Here is a 14441-nt window from a genome sequence, read left to right on the forward strand (position 1 = left end):
TACCTTTATTTTTCCCTAGGGGGGAATGAAAGACTTAATTCTCTTTCCATTCTTTTCCTGATTGGAATTTTTGCTCGTTGACTTCCCTGCCTGTTTCTCTCTTATAAAACATATCTCAGGTGATGAAACCTGGAGCAGAACGAACAACCTGAGGAAACCTGGGGCTTCTGCGGAGAGCAACACGTCGTTGCTAGGGAGGGCTAGGGAGAGTGTATTTGTTTAACATCCTTATTCCTGCCTTGTCGAGTCCAATGGCGTGTTATTTCCACTGGGTGGGAGCCAATGCTGAGTTCCTCCCTGTTGTGTCCAACCTTGAACATTTCTCCGCGATTATGTTTCATCCAGGGATTAGCAAAATGCAGAGGGGAAAAACCTGAGAAGGTGTTTGGCACGGGGGCTTGGTGCTGCGTTAGCACATCTGCGGGCATTCTCGGCTAATTGGAGAACGGCATCAAACAGAAGGGGCTCAGAAGCTGGCTGCGTCTGGGGTTACTGCAAATGGTTTATTTATTGAGTGTCGAGCTTTTTGTGTGTTTTTGTTTGTTTGTTTTTTATAGCCCCCAAGGACATTCCAAACACACAAGCAGTTCCCGCTCCCAGTGTCCCTGTCTGCTCTGTTACTGAGCTATCAGAAGATCTAAGAGTGGTGAGTGAGAATCTCAGAACTCTTTTTCAGACTTGCCCAGTGTTCTCATTCTTTTTATTTTGTTTTATTTTATTTTATTATTATTATATTTGCTTTTATTTTTTATTTATTTATTTTTATTCAGTTACAATTGTCTGCATTTTCTCCCCTTCCCTCCACCCCACTCCAGCCAGTCCCACTTCCCTCCCCCACCTCTACCCTCCCCTCTGATCTCCAACAGTCACTTTTCCTTTTATAAGGGAACACCACTCAGCTGTTAAAAGCAGAAGACGTCGCGATTCCCAAAGACACTCCTGAAAGGTAACGTTCTGCTCCCCCAAATCTGCTTTTGCACAAAAGAAGTGCAGAGCGGGCATTTCTGAGTCTGCGCGTGGCCAGCCCTTCGAATGTCCAGAGCGGGGCTGGGGGCTGGGTAGAGTGTGCGTGAGGTGTGCTCTGTTCTCCTGCCACCTCCACCCTCCCTCCGGACCTGGGCGCCCTTTGGTGCCGCTGCTGGTCATGAGTGAAGGAGGCAGCGGGAGCACAGACACATGACAGGGGAGGGGCAGGGGGGGAAGCAAGCTGGCTTGAGAACGGCAGGCAGTCCTCTCTGGGCCCAGGAGCCGGTGTGAAAAGCCTCTGTCCAAACACTCAGAACCCTAACCTTTTACAATCCTTCTGCGGGGCCAGGGGGAAGCAACACTTTAGCAGGTACTGAACTGCCACCAAGCTGCTACAGAACCAGAAGCTCCGGGTCAAGTTTCTTAATAAAACTCTGAGGCCGGTGGTTGCATTTAAATAGTTCGCAGCACAGCTGAGGACTGTGCAAGGTCACCAGCTGGTCCCATAAAACCTGGATGAGGGTTATAGTCCTGGGTGGGTGGGGGAAACCCCCCAACAACCCTGAGATGGGAAGAAGAAATCAAGAGGAGGAGGAAAACCTGTTTGAGGTGCAAGTGGCAGGTCGGAGGGGGGCTGTGCAGCCGGAATGGCAGTGTGGCCGTGGGGACTCACAGAAGTTCTAGGGCAGGGCTGGCTGGGACACCCAGATTTAACAAGAACTGAGAAAATTAAAGTGAGCAAGGGTCACGAAGTCACTTATTCCGGAGTGAAGTGTCAAACAGCACATGGCTGGGATCATTTGGCTCAGAGGGTCCCAACACTGTCCCGAGGAGAGACTGAGAGCACAGCCTGGGTCAGGGCCGTTCCACGTGGCCACAGATGCTCTCTCCTCTGGAGGAACCCTTTTTTAAACAAGCGCCATTAGGTGGAAGGGGACCGTCTCAGTGGAACACTGGAAATGACGCCGGTCGTGCTGTCGGAAGACCTGGCTTCTATTCCCGTGCAGCACTTAACTAGACCTCCGCACGCAACTTAACCCCTTAGAGCCTCTGGTTTGCTTAGCCAACGCAGTGTGTGCGATCATGCAGGACAGAGAGCTTCGACATTGGGAAGACACTGAGTTAGCCACTTAGATTTAGAGTGATGGAAGTAAAAGCTATTCACAGAGCCTTGGTAGATCGACTGCCCAGTGGCCACACATTGTCACTCTTCCCTGTCTGCAGCCTTCGTGGTGACGCTTTGCAGTTCCTCTCAGAAAGAGGCCGAGCCTACTTTCCCACCCCTCACGTCCGGGCAGGCCTTCTGATCTGTTTTGGCCAATAGAACGTGGCAGAAACGACACTGGCCAGGCCTGAGCCCTGGTGCGCTTCCTTGAACTCCCGGAGCCTCGCCGGCATGTCTCAGTGATTGACCTTGGGCTGGAGGGGGAGACCACGCAGAGAACAGCCCAGCTGTCTTAGCCATGGCCATTCTAAACCAGACACAGTCTCTTGTGCCCCAGTGTCCCACCAAAAACAGTGGAACGGTCTACCAACCCCCAGCAGGCTGTTGGTACTCTGGCAGAGACCGGAAGACCTCTGAACTCATCAGCAATAGCGAGCACTGATTGGTTTAAGGCACTAAGTTTTGGAGTGTTTATGGGGAAAGAGCTAACTGATTCAGAGCTTGTGGGGAAGTTTGCCAAAAATAAATTGGTCAGAACTAATCATCAAGGTTGAGGTACGCACCTCCGACAACGGCAGTGTGCTGGCAACGGGTCACAGAGAGGGGCAGTCGGCAGGGGCTGTCCCGGGCCATGCTCGTGGGCTGGAGCATGGAATGGCACGTCAGACGTTGTGTCGTTCAGGTCTAGGTGGGCTTGCGGTAGTACAAGAATAACGTAATATTGGTTGGTGAGAGGCAATCTCTGAAAGGGAAACCAATGTTTATTTGAGGCTTATAAAAATATTGTTGTACCAAGTGAATTCTTTCTGTGGAATCTGTTAAACTAATATGCAGCATTGTAAATATAATAGTTTGAAGTCAGAATCCCCATTCTTGATATACAGATTTACCAAATTAACATCCTTCTTGCAAAGACAAAGAAACTTCCGAGAGTGGGTTCAAATGTCACGTGTCACCGCCAGTGCAGCCTTGGCTGTGGGGCACCCGGGACCTCAGTGGGGGCTGACGCACAGAAAGAAGAAACCCACAAATGCGTGGTGTTGGAGTTAGCATCAGTACAGAGAGCACAGGGCTGTTCCCATGGAAGATGGGCACTGAAGTCACAGGGCTCCAAGGGGGTCCAGGGGGACACAGGGCTCTCGTCTGGGGTGTCTGCACACAGGTCCAAGCTGCTGAGCGGAACCTAGCAGGAGCCTCTGCAGAGGCCACGGTCAGGAAGCTGGCTCTGTGGGATGGGCCCTCCCCCACCACACTGAAGCTGTGTCTCAATCAGGGAGCAAAGGGGGAGGAAGCAAGCGAGAGCGGCCTGGAGGAAGTGGGAGGTAGGTGTGAAAGGCTGGGCCCTTATGTCATGCCAGTGGACTGAAAAGGACACCCAGGAAGCCAAGGCAGCAGGTGGAGTCCTTTAGCACTGATGGGGATGGGTGCCATGCCAGGCTTGGTGGGGCCTGGGCCAGGGCTGGGCGATGACCATAGGTTGGTGGCTCTGCGTGCCTTTAGAAGCCTGCGGTGACCATGGATGGTCAACAGAGAGGATTTGAGCCATCACATCCTTCCGTGCAAGTGGTGGATGTTGCCGTGGCCTTTCCAAAACATGGAGCACCAGGGGGTCAATGCCCAAGAACTGGAATCCCCTCCCCCAAAGACCTAGAGCACTGGGATGGTGGAGAATGTGTGTGGAGGGAGAAGCAGGCTCCTGTGGCTGAGAGGACACCGCCTCCGGGGCATCTTGGAAAGTGCTGATGGGCTCTTACTGTGTCTAAGGCTCCCTCCTGCTCTAAACTTCAGCGATCCTGTGATTTCATGACAGATTCAAAGAGACCAGTTAGGTCGCCCCTCATGTTCATTTTCCCCAGTACAGAACCAAACTGGCCCTTAATTTAAATGAAACACAGTTCTCTCTGAAGATACTGGTTCTGCAGGTTTTGGGCTGAAGTTATGGCTGATTCTGGAACTGAAAGGCTCCAGACTTGCCGTCCAGGGGAAGTAACTTGTCCTGCGGTGCTTTTTCCACAGGAGGGAGGACAGCGTTTGTACTCATTGCTGACTCAGCGGCACCGTTCCACCCCCTCGGCATGCCAGGCTCCGATTCCTCCAGGGATGCGGTGACTTTGTGCGAACCAGAGACAGGTAACCTCTCAGGGCAGAAGGATTACAAAGAAGTGCCTCCTCCAGGCAGAGAAGTGAGAAACAGTGCTCCCTCTGAGTGGACCTTGCTCTTGGCTGACACAGCACGCAGGCTTGGCGAGTGCAGCCCCGGCTGGAAGAAGGCCCCCACGTGTGTGCCCTGGCCCCGTGCCTGTGTGCAGGGGCAGGCTGTGCAGGTCACTAGAGCTAAACAGCCTGACACCTTGTTCCAAGGGGCCTGTGCCCACTTAGGACAGGACAGTAGGGGTCAGACTGGATGGCAAGGAGCTCTGAAGAGATTGGCAGTGGGGGGCAGGGGATGGAATGTGAAGACACCAGGAAAGGCCTCCTTCAAAGGCAGCCATTCTCCTGTCCTGCTGGACCTCTTTGAACTTCTTGCCCCTCGCTCATTAAGTGCCTGGGGGGACCCAGGTGAGCTGTAGGAAACCCTTGTCTTTTGCCACCAGCTGGACCAAGGTGGTTATTTTCTGTAGGACAATTGTGGGCAATGAACAGAAACAAGGCCAGTGGGCGAGTCAGGTTCTATAAAAACACATGTGAGCAGTGCACACTTCCATGACGCAGGCTCACGGAGGTGACAAACCAAGTGTGTGTGACGCGTCCCGTGCAGGCGTGTGTGCGTCCCTCCGAGACGTGGGGGCGGCGCGGGTCAGCACAGACTAGTCAAGACAAGTTTCGCTTCCCTCTGGCCTGTCTCCGGAGCCTGCTGGCGCGTGAGTGATTCTACTGTTTCTTGCTTCTCAGCAGCAGTGACATCACCACTTAATAAGTCAGGGAATCACAACCACATTTCAAAGAATCATTCAGTTTTCTCATTAAGATTCTATAGGAATTTTTCCCCCCACAGCATCGGCCTTGCCAAAACAATGTTAAAAATAGACCTGGTAATACTTTTCACATTTGTAGGCAGTCGTGAATGTTTAACGGCGTGTACGTCCGTCCAGCAGACGCACACAGCTTTCGAATTAGGCACTGAAATTCACAGAGTAACATAGAGGACATGTATTTGCCAGAAGGATTTTTTTTTTTTTTTAATGAAGCAAAAAACAATACTTCGGCACGATTTATTTAGGGGAAGCAAATCCTGTTTGCCCCTTCATTTTCTCATCGGAAAGTATTCAATGCATAGAATATTTGGGGGTAAAAATACGTGCATGAAAAAATTGAAAATTGGTTAAGTCTGGGTATTTCGACTCAGTCAGCTCCTATGGTGAATCTCCCCAACTCAAGGGCCTGAATTCTAAGTTTGGAGTTAACTCTGCCATGGGTGGCCGTCCCCACTTGCCTGGGCCTGCAGTGGTGGGCTCCGCAGGGAAGTGCTCGGGGGCACAAGCCTCTCTGCTGAGAAAATGCACTGGGTCTCACAGCCTGGCCTTTCTCAGGCAGCTCAGATAAGGCCTCCAGAGGCTGATACGCTACCTAAAAAGAGGTAAAACTTAATTATGGTGATTAAAAAACGTAAGTACCACACATTAGTAACTTTATTTGGGGAGTGTCTGTAGTGCATTCCAAATAAACCACTGGCTGCCAGCTAAAAATCCCTGCCCTGATCGGCCTGTGACGAGCCTTCTACTGTCAGGCCCAAGTGACACGTCGGACATGTAGAGAATGCGCCTTGTGCATTTGGAGGATGGCCGTGTGGCTGTGAACTAATCAATAGATGATAAAGAATTGATGGGTTCGTAAATTCAGTTCTTAAATGTAACTGTAACTTTCTAATTAGGCTTGGCTGGAACTTTTTAATCGCCAGAAATGCATCTACAAATGGAATTTTTCTTGCTCTTTTGGGCGCTCATGTAGGTGGAGATTAACCCTCTTCTTCCTCCCGGCCCTAAACATTATTTTGACCAAAATGTTTAAGTCAGGGGTTTCATGTAGACACAGCCTAAATGAGTCATTAAGAATTTTATTGGTTAAAGTAGGCATATTTTTTTCCTAGTAGACATAATGACATAACAGTAATAAAAATGTAATATTCAAGTAATTGCTGTAATGTAATTACAGTTTGGTCATAAAGTAAGATTAGAGGTCTGGGATGGCTGTTTTGTGGGTGTGTATTTTAACGTCTGAATGGAGTCTCTGAGGTGCCTGTCCTGTCTCCCCGGCTGCTGGTGCTGTTCGTCCCTCACGTACACAGGTGGCCAGGAGCCCAGCTGAGCCAGCGATACCTAGGCGTCCTGTTTACCCCGTCTGCCCTCTCTGGACACTGGCGTCCTGCCTGCCTCAGATACCGCACCATCGCAGCAGTGAAAACAGCGGCTCTGCTCTTCCATAGACAACGAAAGGGGGAGTAAGGAAGGCCAGAATCCTCACTAGGGAAGAGACCAGATGGAGTTCGGGTGCCAGCGGGAGCAGCGACCTCTGCCCACAGGTGCTCGGAGCTCTGCCCCAGAGCACTGGCTGTGCCGCAGGGGTCTGGCTTTGGGAGGGGACAACAGTTTCCAGATTGAGTCTGAACGAAAATAGCTGGATTAGGCATTTCCCCAAAGTATATTTTATCAAAGGCTGTGTCACCCGTGGAAGTCTTTTTTGGACTATTATAAACGTCTATCTGCGTTTTAAAAGTGAATATGGAACTTAAGCAGAAGAAGTGCTTAAGCAGTTGTGAACCAAAACAACAAAAACATTTTAATTAACAATATTTACAGTGAATAATTCTAAGAGGACTTTTTCTGTTACTAGTTTTCCTTTGTAATTAATAAGTAATTTGTGGGGATATAATTTGAGAGTAAATATCCACTCCTTATCAGTCTTTCTCCTGTTGGTGACCTTTTAATACCACGATTTGTTACCATCCATATTTATTAGCTGTCATTCTATGGCAAAGAAGAACTATCACTTTCTCCTCTGTTTATTCCCTTATTCATGTTGTGTGGACTGAAGGATGTGTGTTTCATTCTGTGGGTGAAATGAAATACATTACCCATTACCATCATGATTTATACTCACACTGCCCCGTTGGGATCTGGCCCGTTGGGAGCCTCTTCGGCCTTCCATTTTTGATATGTCCCCATGATTCTTTGATCAATTTCTTATTTCCTGGTGAAATAAGATGTTCCAGGCTCATTTTTCCAGGCGTTTTTCCCTGCCCCAGTCCTAGAACCAGCCATTTATCCAAGGAGCCCGAATGCCAGTGGAAAATGCTTAGAAGCTGAGATCTGGGTACTAGGTTTGAAAGAGCATCAGTGTTTCAATGTGTAAAATTTGTTTCCAGAGTGACTGGTCAGTTTTGGAAGAATTCAGAGGGTCTTAGCAAGAGCTGGGCATGTGCCAGAGGTGAAGGATTCCGAAAGAGGTGGAAATTTAAGAAGCTGGCCCCCTCGCTTTCAATAACACACATCTGTCTCACGGTTTCAGCTCATTGAGAAGACCCTTAGGCTTTTCTCTCTCTAAGCAAATACTGTTCTCGAAGCCCCTGATAGCTCTTGATGTCTGCTAACCCATGAATCAATCACACATCAACAATGTAAACTGTTCCACAAACTTAACTTCTTGCAAATACCTGTGACTTTAAATATCCATGGTCTCTGAATGCCCTTCGTAGGCGTGTAAGTCACACACCTACAAAGGCCAGTTATGAACACAAGTAGCCACCTGCAGCGTGCCTGTGCCTCATCGTTCCTTCTTGCACGCACCTCTGCAGACAGTGTGCAGAGTCTCATTCCAGACCTCGAGTCTGTGGTCTTGTTTTCCACAAGGGTGACAGCTGAGCCGAGGCCTCAGGGAGCTGGGAGAACCAACTACACTGAGCCAGAGGTGGCAGCAGCGGCCAGAGCCAAGGCCAGTCGGGTAGCATTTCTTCTTTTCCTTCACTCCTGAGTGAAGTCAAGGGAAAGCAAAGCTCGGGATTTGACAGATTCAGGAAAGTTGTCGGCTTTTACTTGGCATCTGCATTCCTACTGCTTGAGAAATGTTATTTTCCCCCCCCCTAAACTTCTTTCTCATTAATCTTGTGTTAAGAGTGGTCTAACCCTGTTAGTTGGGTAGGCTGCTTCTGTTCCAATTAGCATATATTTCCATAAGTGTTGAGTGGAGAAGGGGATGGAAGAGGCAGAATTTCTAAACTATTGACCTGGCGGGACTTGTAGGAAGGTGTGCCTGACATGAGTGTAATACAACAACTGAGAAAGCTCTAGTAGACAGTAAGTTATGGCTGGCTCTGATGATTTACGCCAAGCAGAATAGACTCTGATGGAAACATAAAATATTTCTAAGCTTACACTTTAGTCACTCAATACACATAAAGCTCAATTTTCTTCCTTAAAAATAGATTTTTAGAGCACTGAGAATCTCCCAAGGAAACCAGGCTATTTCCTTTGTGTTCACCCACGCTACACATTTCAAGTTGAAGAGTTGAACATGCAATGGTATTCTCAAGTGAAAGGTCCTGTGTGATGCCCCATTTAAATATAAATCCTGGCCCTGGCTGGGTAGCTCAGTTGGTTAGTGCATCATCCCCAAGGTTGCAGGTTTGATCCTCGGGGCACTTTTAAGGAATCAACCAATGAATGCTTAAATTAGTGGAACCACAAATCGATTTCTCTCTCCCTCACATCAATAAATATAAAAAATTAAGTTTTGGAAGCAGACATCACAGTGAATATAAATCCTACTATTATATTATTAAGTGACTTTCCACCAACAAGTTATAGGGGGAAGGTCAGAACAAGGCATCAATAGCCAAATTGTTTCATTGTTCAAGTATTGGCAAGCTGGCTGCCTAACCAGAAAATGCAGGATTAAACCAAGGAAGCTTATTCCGAGAGCAGGTCTGACCCATCTATGATATGTATGACCAGGAGGTAAACAGGAAGTGCTGAGTTGGCTTGGTTTACTCCTACAGGCGCAGAGAGAAATAAAATCAGTGTTTACCAAATGGAAAAGCACAAGGTTGGTACAGAGAGGAACCTATTTTCATGCTTCTAAAAAGGTATTACAAATAATAAAGTTTCAAACCTATAATTAAAAACTATTTTAAAAATGCTTTGATTAGGTTCCCTTAAAAAAAATAGACACTCTAGGCTGAAATAAATTTCTTAAAGGTCTGACTTCCACTTCCACTTGTTTCTCTAATCCATACCCTACAAATGCCCCTCTTAAATAAGACTTCAAAGGTAAACAGTGTGCCTTAGGGTCACTTAGCAGAAGTGCAACGTAATAGGTGGGGAATCCAAGGCCCCAAAGTTAAAGCAATTTCTCGAATGCCACACAGCCAGTTGGGGCGGGAGAATTCATGACCCAAGTTACTCATGAGGCCGAAGTTACAGACAGACTGAATTCTTAGCGCCAGACCTAAGGACACGAACCTTGTTGTGAGGGGGTTAAATGCATGATTGGGCTAGTTTTGATCAGAAGCCAATATACTGGTCCTATGGGCCCGAAGTGAGTAGACTTGTCCCCTTGAGAAAGGCCAAGACCCTTTGCTCTTTTGATGTCAATTGAACTTAAACGTGGGGTGATCTGCAGTTCTACTATTGTGAACCTGAGAAAGGAAAGGACTGAAAATGGTGATATGATCTAGGGAAGTAAGGAATAAATGAATAGAAATGAGGATAGATTGTTTTGGGCAAGAGTAATTCATAATATTTAAACCTAGTAGGGTTGTCTGAGGTCAATTAAACTTTAATAACCTAGATTTCAGACCAACATCAACACTCCAACCAGGAATAGCCCAAGAGAATGGGCAGAGTACAAGATCAGGTGACTCAAAAAGAACAGCTACACGAGGCCAATAAACACACGAACTCTGCTTAGCATCAGTGGTATCCAAAAATGCAAATGAACGCGATAGTCAGGCTTTTCTTTAAACTGGAAAAAACAAAAAGGGGTGGTGTTACCCAGTGCCGGGGAAGGCAGAGGACCTGGCGTTCAAACACCGCTGACGAGCATGCAGAACAGCGGAGCCTGAGCAGAGGGCCATCGGATGTGTGTCAGGTTTTTAAAATGAGAAATGACTTCGATGCAGCAATTCCAATTCTAGGAATTTACACTAAAGGAAATAAACGGAGATTCCGTGACCAGTTTGGTGGTTTACAAATGGGCACAAATTCTCTGCTGCTCCTCTTATCAAGGAGTAGAGCCCACTTCCCTCCCCTCTGAATCTGGACGGCCTTGTGGCTGTCTTGGCTGCGTGGTAGAGCAGAGACGGTGCTGTGGGGCTCTGGGCCTGGCCTTGAGAGAATCGGCAGTTTCTGTTTCATCCCTGGTGGAAGTCAGGTGCCTTTTAGGTTCAACTACTCTGAAACCACTATGCTGGGAGGAAGCCAAAGCTTGTCACAAGCAAAAGCAGAGGTGCAGAGCACCGAGGCTCCAAATCTCCAACTTGATGAGCAGAGCCTGTGGATCCTTCCGGTCCAGCTCAGATGTGGTTGAGTAACTACCGGGTGTTGCCCGGTGGAGTCCAGTTCTGCTGAAATCCCTGACCCCAGAACCACAAGAAGTTACACATCATTGTTTTAAGCCGCTAAGTTTTGGGATGGTTTGTTCTACAGCAAACGAAATGGCAGACTCACCCCATCAGGAAAGGGACCACACCAGCCAAGCTGTTTACTGGGTGCAAAGGGAATATGGAATGGCGAGTGGCAGATGACATTGTAAATGCCAGCCACGCCAGTTGCAGAAGTGACAACAGAAGTGGTTATGAGTATTTTTTCCCTTACGTTAATGTACAGCACATTTATTTAGATAGTAAACAATTCCTTATTTCTCCCCTCCTCCATTCTCCTGTTATCTAACATACAAGGTATTAACAGCGGCTAGCCATGCATCTCAGTATATAAGTTACAGGGTACCAAAGGGGGAGTACAACTCAGAGAAAAGAACAAACACCCCACCGAAATGGATAATATCATACTTTATATCTTCAGTTTTACACTTATAGAAAACTCAAAAATAAGGCAAAGTTCCCATATACCCTACCCAGTTTCTCCTATTAATAATTTACATTAGCATGCAAATTACTACATTAGAATGTAAATAATTTACACTAGTATGAGGTACTGGCATTAGTATGGTACATTTGTCACAATGAATGAACCAATTTTAATACATTATTATTCACTGAAGTCCATACTTTATTCAGATTTCCTTAGTTTTTACCCGATGTCCTTCTTCTGTTCCCGAACCCCATCGAGGACCCACATTACACTTATGTCACATCTCCGCGGGCTCCTCTGGGCTGTGATGGTCCCTCAGACTCCCCTTCCCAAGGTTTTTCATGACCTTGGCAGTTTTGAGGAGACCTGCTCAGGTAGTTTGTAGAATGTCTCATGACTGAGATCTGTTTGATGCCTTTCTCATGGGTGACCTCACCCATGGGAAATGGGTGTTGGTGAGGAAGACCACAAAGACATTTATCTCCTCTCTGGAGGGTAGGGTTAGCGTGCCTCAAGTGAGGTGGGAGCATTTTGCTGTTGTCTTCCTTTGGAGGCATCTTAAATGCAGTTAAAAGAGGATGCATGGGTGCCAAGCTGACAAAGGGCAGGCAGACTGTGATTGCGGGTGCTTTGTCAACTGGTGAAATGGAAATTGCCCCTCCAGCATCCCCTTCCCTATACGGTTGGGCAAGAGAAGAATATATGCCAGATTTGGAAGATGGGAGTGAAGCAGCTACTGGTTCATCGTGGTTGGGTGTCGTTACACGCACAGGTGTGCTGGCAGTTCTAGCTCGTCCTCACTTTCTGCTACGTCTTCCTGGCTGAAGACCCTGCTCACCAACAGTGGCTCCAGCTGACCACCAGATGCGTAGTAAGAGACTACAGAGGTGGTGGTTGTGGCACAGAGCATGGCTTCCCTCCCCTGCAGCCTCTCTTGGCAGGTGGTCGTGCTTGGCTTCTCAAATTGATGGGTTGATGACTTTTTCTTGGATTCTTCAACCTTCCCAGCCCCTCCCATAACTAGGTAAGGTCTGACTCCTATAATAAAATCTTTATCCCACGAAGTACAGTGGTTCTGACTCTGTGATTGAACTCTGACTGATACATCAAACTGTGAGAGACTAATCTTTGACCCGAGAACAGCTATGACAGCTGGAGGAGATACGAAACCATTGTGGAACAGTCTATTGTACTGCTGTAACAAGTCACACAGATTCAGCAGCTTACACAACGCAAACACATCATCTTGCAGTGCTGATCGCCGGAGCCTGGTGTGGGTCTCACAGACTAAGGGCAAGGTGCTGGCCGGCTGTCTTCTTTTCCCAAGGTTGTAGGAGAGAACTGGTCTCCTGCTCGTTCAGATGGCGAGGAGTGTTCAGTTCCTTGTGGCTGTACAACCAAGGTCCCTGTTTTCTTGCTGGCTCTGAACTAAGAGCCATTTCAGAGGCCACCAAATTCCTTGGCTCATGGCCCCCTTACCCCATCTGCAAAACCAACAATGTCAACTCCTTGCCAGGTCACATCTCTTGCCCACTTTTCTGCTTCCGTTTTCTGTTTTTAAAAGCTCGTGTGATTAGAAGGGGGCCTACCTGAATAATCGAGGGTAACCTCCCTATTTCACAGTCAGTTGATTAGTGACCTAAATCCATCTGCAACTTTAATCCCCTGTTGTTATATAACGGAACATGGTCAGAGGCCCTCAGGATTTGGAGGTGGACATCTTTGGGAGGCACGTTGAATCTGAGGCATCAGAAAAAAAGCCAGCGTGGTCAGGAGTTGAGAGACCAAGAAATTGAAGAGAAGAAATTCATTCCCCACCCTCAGGGAATTTGCCAATAAGTTGTGAGAGGAAGAGAAGCCCGGCGGAAAACAGTGCTCTGCAGCTCACGCTGTCAGACTGGGCTGGGGCAGTGGAGGCTGGAGCTCGGGGCGCCCTGGGCAGCCGAGGGACCAGCGCTCAGAGCAGAGTGAACTGCGGGGCAGCGAGCCTGTAATTCTGCATGCAGTCTCATTCCCCCTCGAGTATATGTCAGCTCCAAAGCTGCACACGTGTGGGGTGAGAGCGGCATCCGGGAGGTTAAAGAGGGAGAAGAAATTTCATCAATCTCGAGTGGGTAGGGGAGTCGGAGGCTAGATTTCAGGGATCACTGAGATGAAAGGGGTTTGGTAAGCACCATGGGATCTCAGCTAAAACCCTAAGGATACTTTCTAGGAATAAGGGCAAAGCAGAAATAAATATATCAACCTTTATCTGACTATACGCCCCTCTGTCTGTCAGAAAATTAAATCCTCTTTGGAAATCATCATCCAGAGCTTCTATATTTTTTCATAAACAATGTCTGGCATTCAATCAAAAACTCCCAGGCATGGCAAAATACAGAACTAAGTGACTGAAAACCGAGGGGACAAAACCCCCAGGTAATAGCAACAGATCCGCAAGCAACCCAGACATTAGGGACAGAATGGGACTTGAACTGGATTTTTAAAAAATAGCTGTGATTGTACAGCTGCAAAAAAACCCTGAAATGAAGAATTCAATAGACAGGCTTAATACAGTTTTAGATGCAGCAAAAGAAATAAAGACAAAATGACAAAATGAATAAAGACAAAATGAATCAGTAGAAAATATCCAGATTGAAGCAGAGAAAAAAAAATAGATAGGAAATATAGAGAAAAGCCCAGGAGACATAGTTCATGTGGTGAAAAAAGACAGAAGTCTGACATACATGTAATTAAACTCCTAGAAGACGAGAAGGAAGATTTCAAGAAAGTGGCTGAGAATGCTGGAAAATTGTTGAAAGTAATCAAGCCACAGATGCAAGTTCTGCAAACTCCAAGAAAGGTAAATCCGAAGAAAAATGCATGTTGGCATATCATACTACAACCGCTGAAAAAAAGAAAAGAGCTTCTCCAAAGCAGCCAGAGAAAAGCGGACACTTTACTTTCATGGGGAGCAGCAATAATGCTGAGCCAAAAGACAGAGAAAATAATCTGGCATATACAGAAAATAATCTATATTGTATCCAATAATAGAGTACAATTAATTTCCTGCATTTTGTAAGGCCAGCATTATCTGATCTGAAAAACAGAAAAAAAAGACATCACAACAAAACTCTAGATTAATATCTTTCATGAACACAGATGCAAAAATACTTAACAAATATTAACAAATCAGGTCCAGCAAGGTATAATGAGATTAATACATCATGGCCAAGTGGCATTTATCCCATTAATGGAAGGTTGGTTCAACATTCAAAACTCAATGTAGTGTACTATGGAAAAAAGAA

At 47.0% G+C, this 14441-nt stretch overlaps 1 long non-coding RNA gene across 1 annotated transcript; it reads left to right on the top strand.

Moving 5' to 3' along the window:
- The first annotated feature begins 347 nt into the window (after nucleotides 1–347).
- Nucleotides 348–4197, top strand: LOC123479497 (uncharacterized). The gene is made up of 3 exons (XR_006655137.2): nucleotides 348–646; nucleotides 886–946; nucleotides 4148–4197. It is a non-coding gene; the product is annotated as an uncharacterized lncRNA (long non-coding RNA).
- The last annotated feature ends 10244 nt before the right edge of the window (nucleotides 4198–14441 follow it).

This window comes from Desmodus rotundus, chromosome 11, assembly GCF_022682495.2.
Source record: "Desmodus rotundus isolate HL8 chromosome 11, HLdesRot8A.1, whole genome shotgun sequence".
In the NCBI taxonomy this organism is placed as follows: domain Eukaryota; kingdom Metazoa; phylum Chordata; class Mammalia; order Chiroptera; family Phyllostomidae; genus Desmodus; species Desmodus rotundus.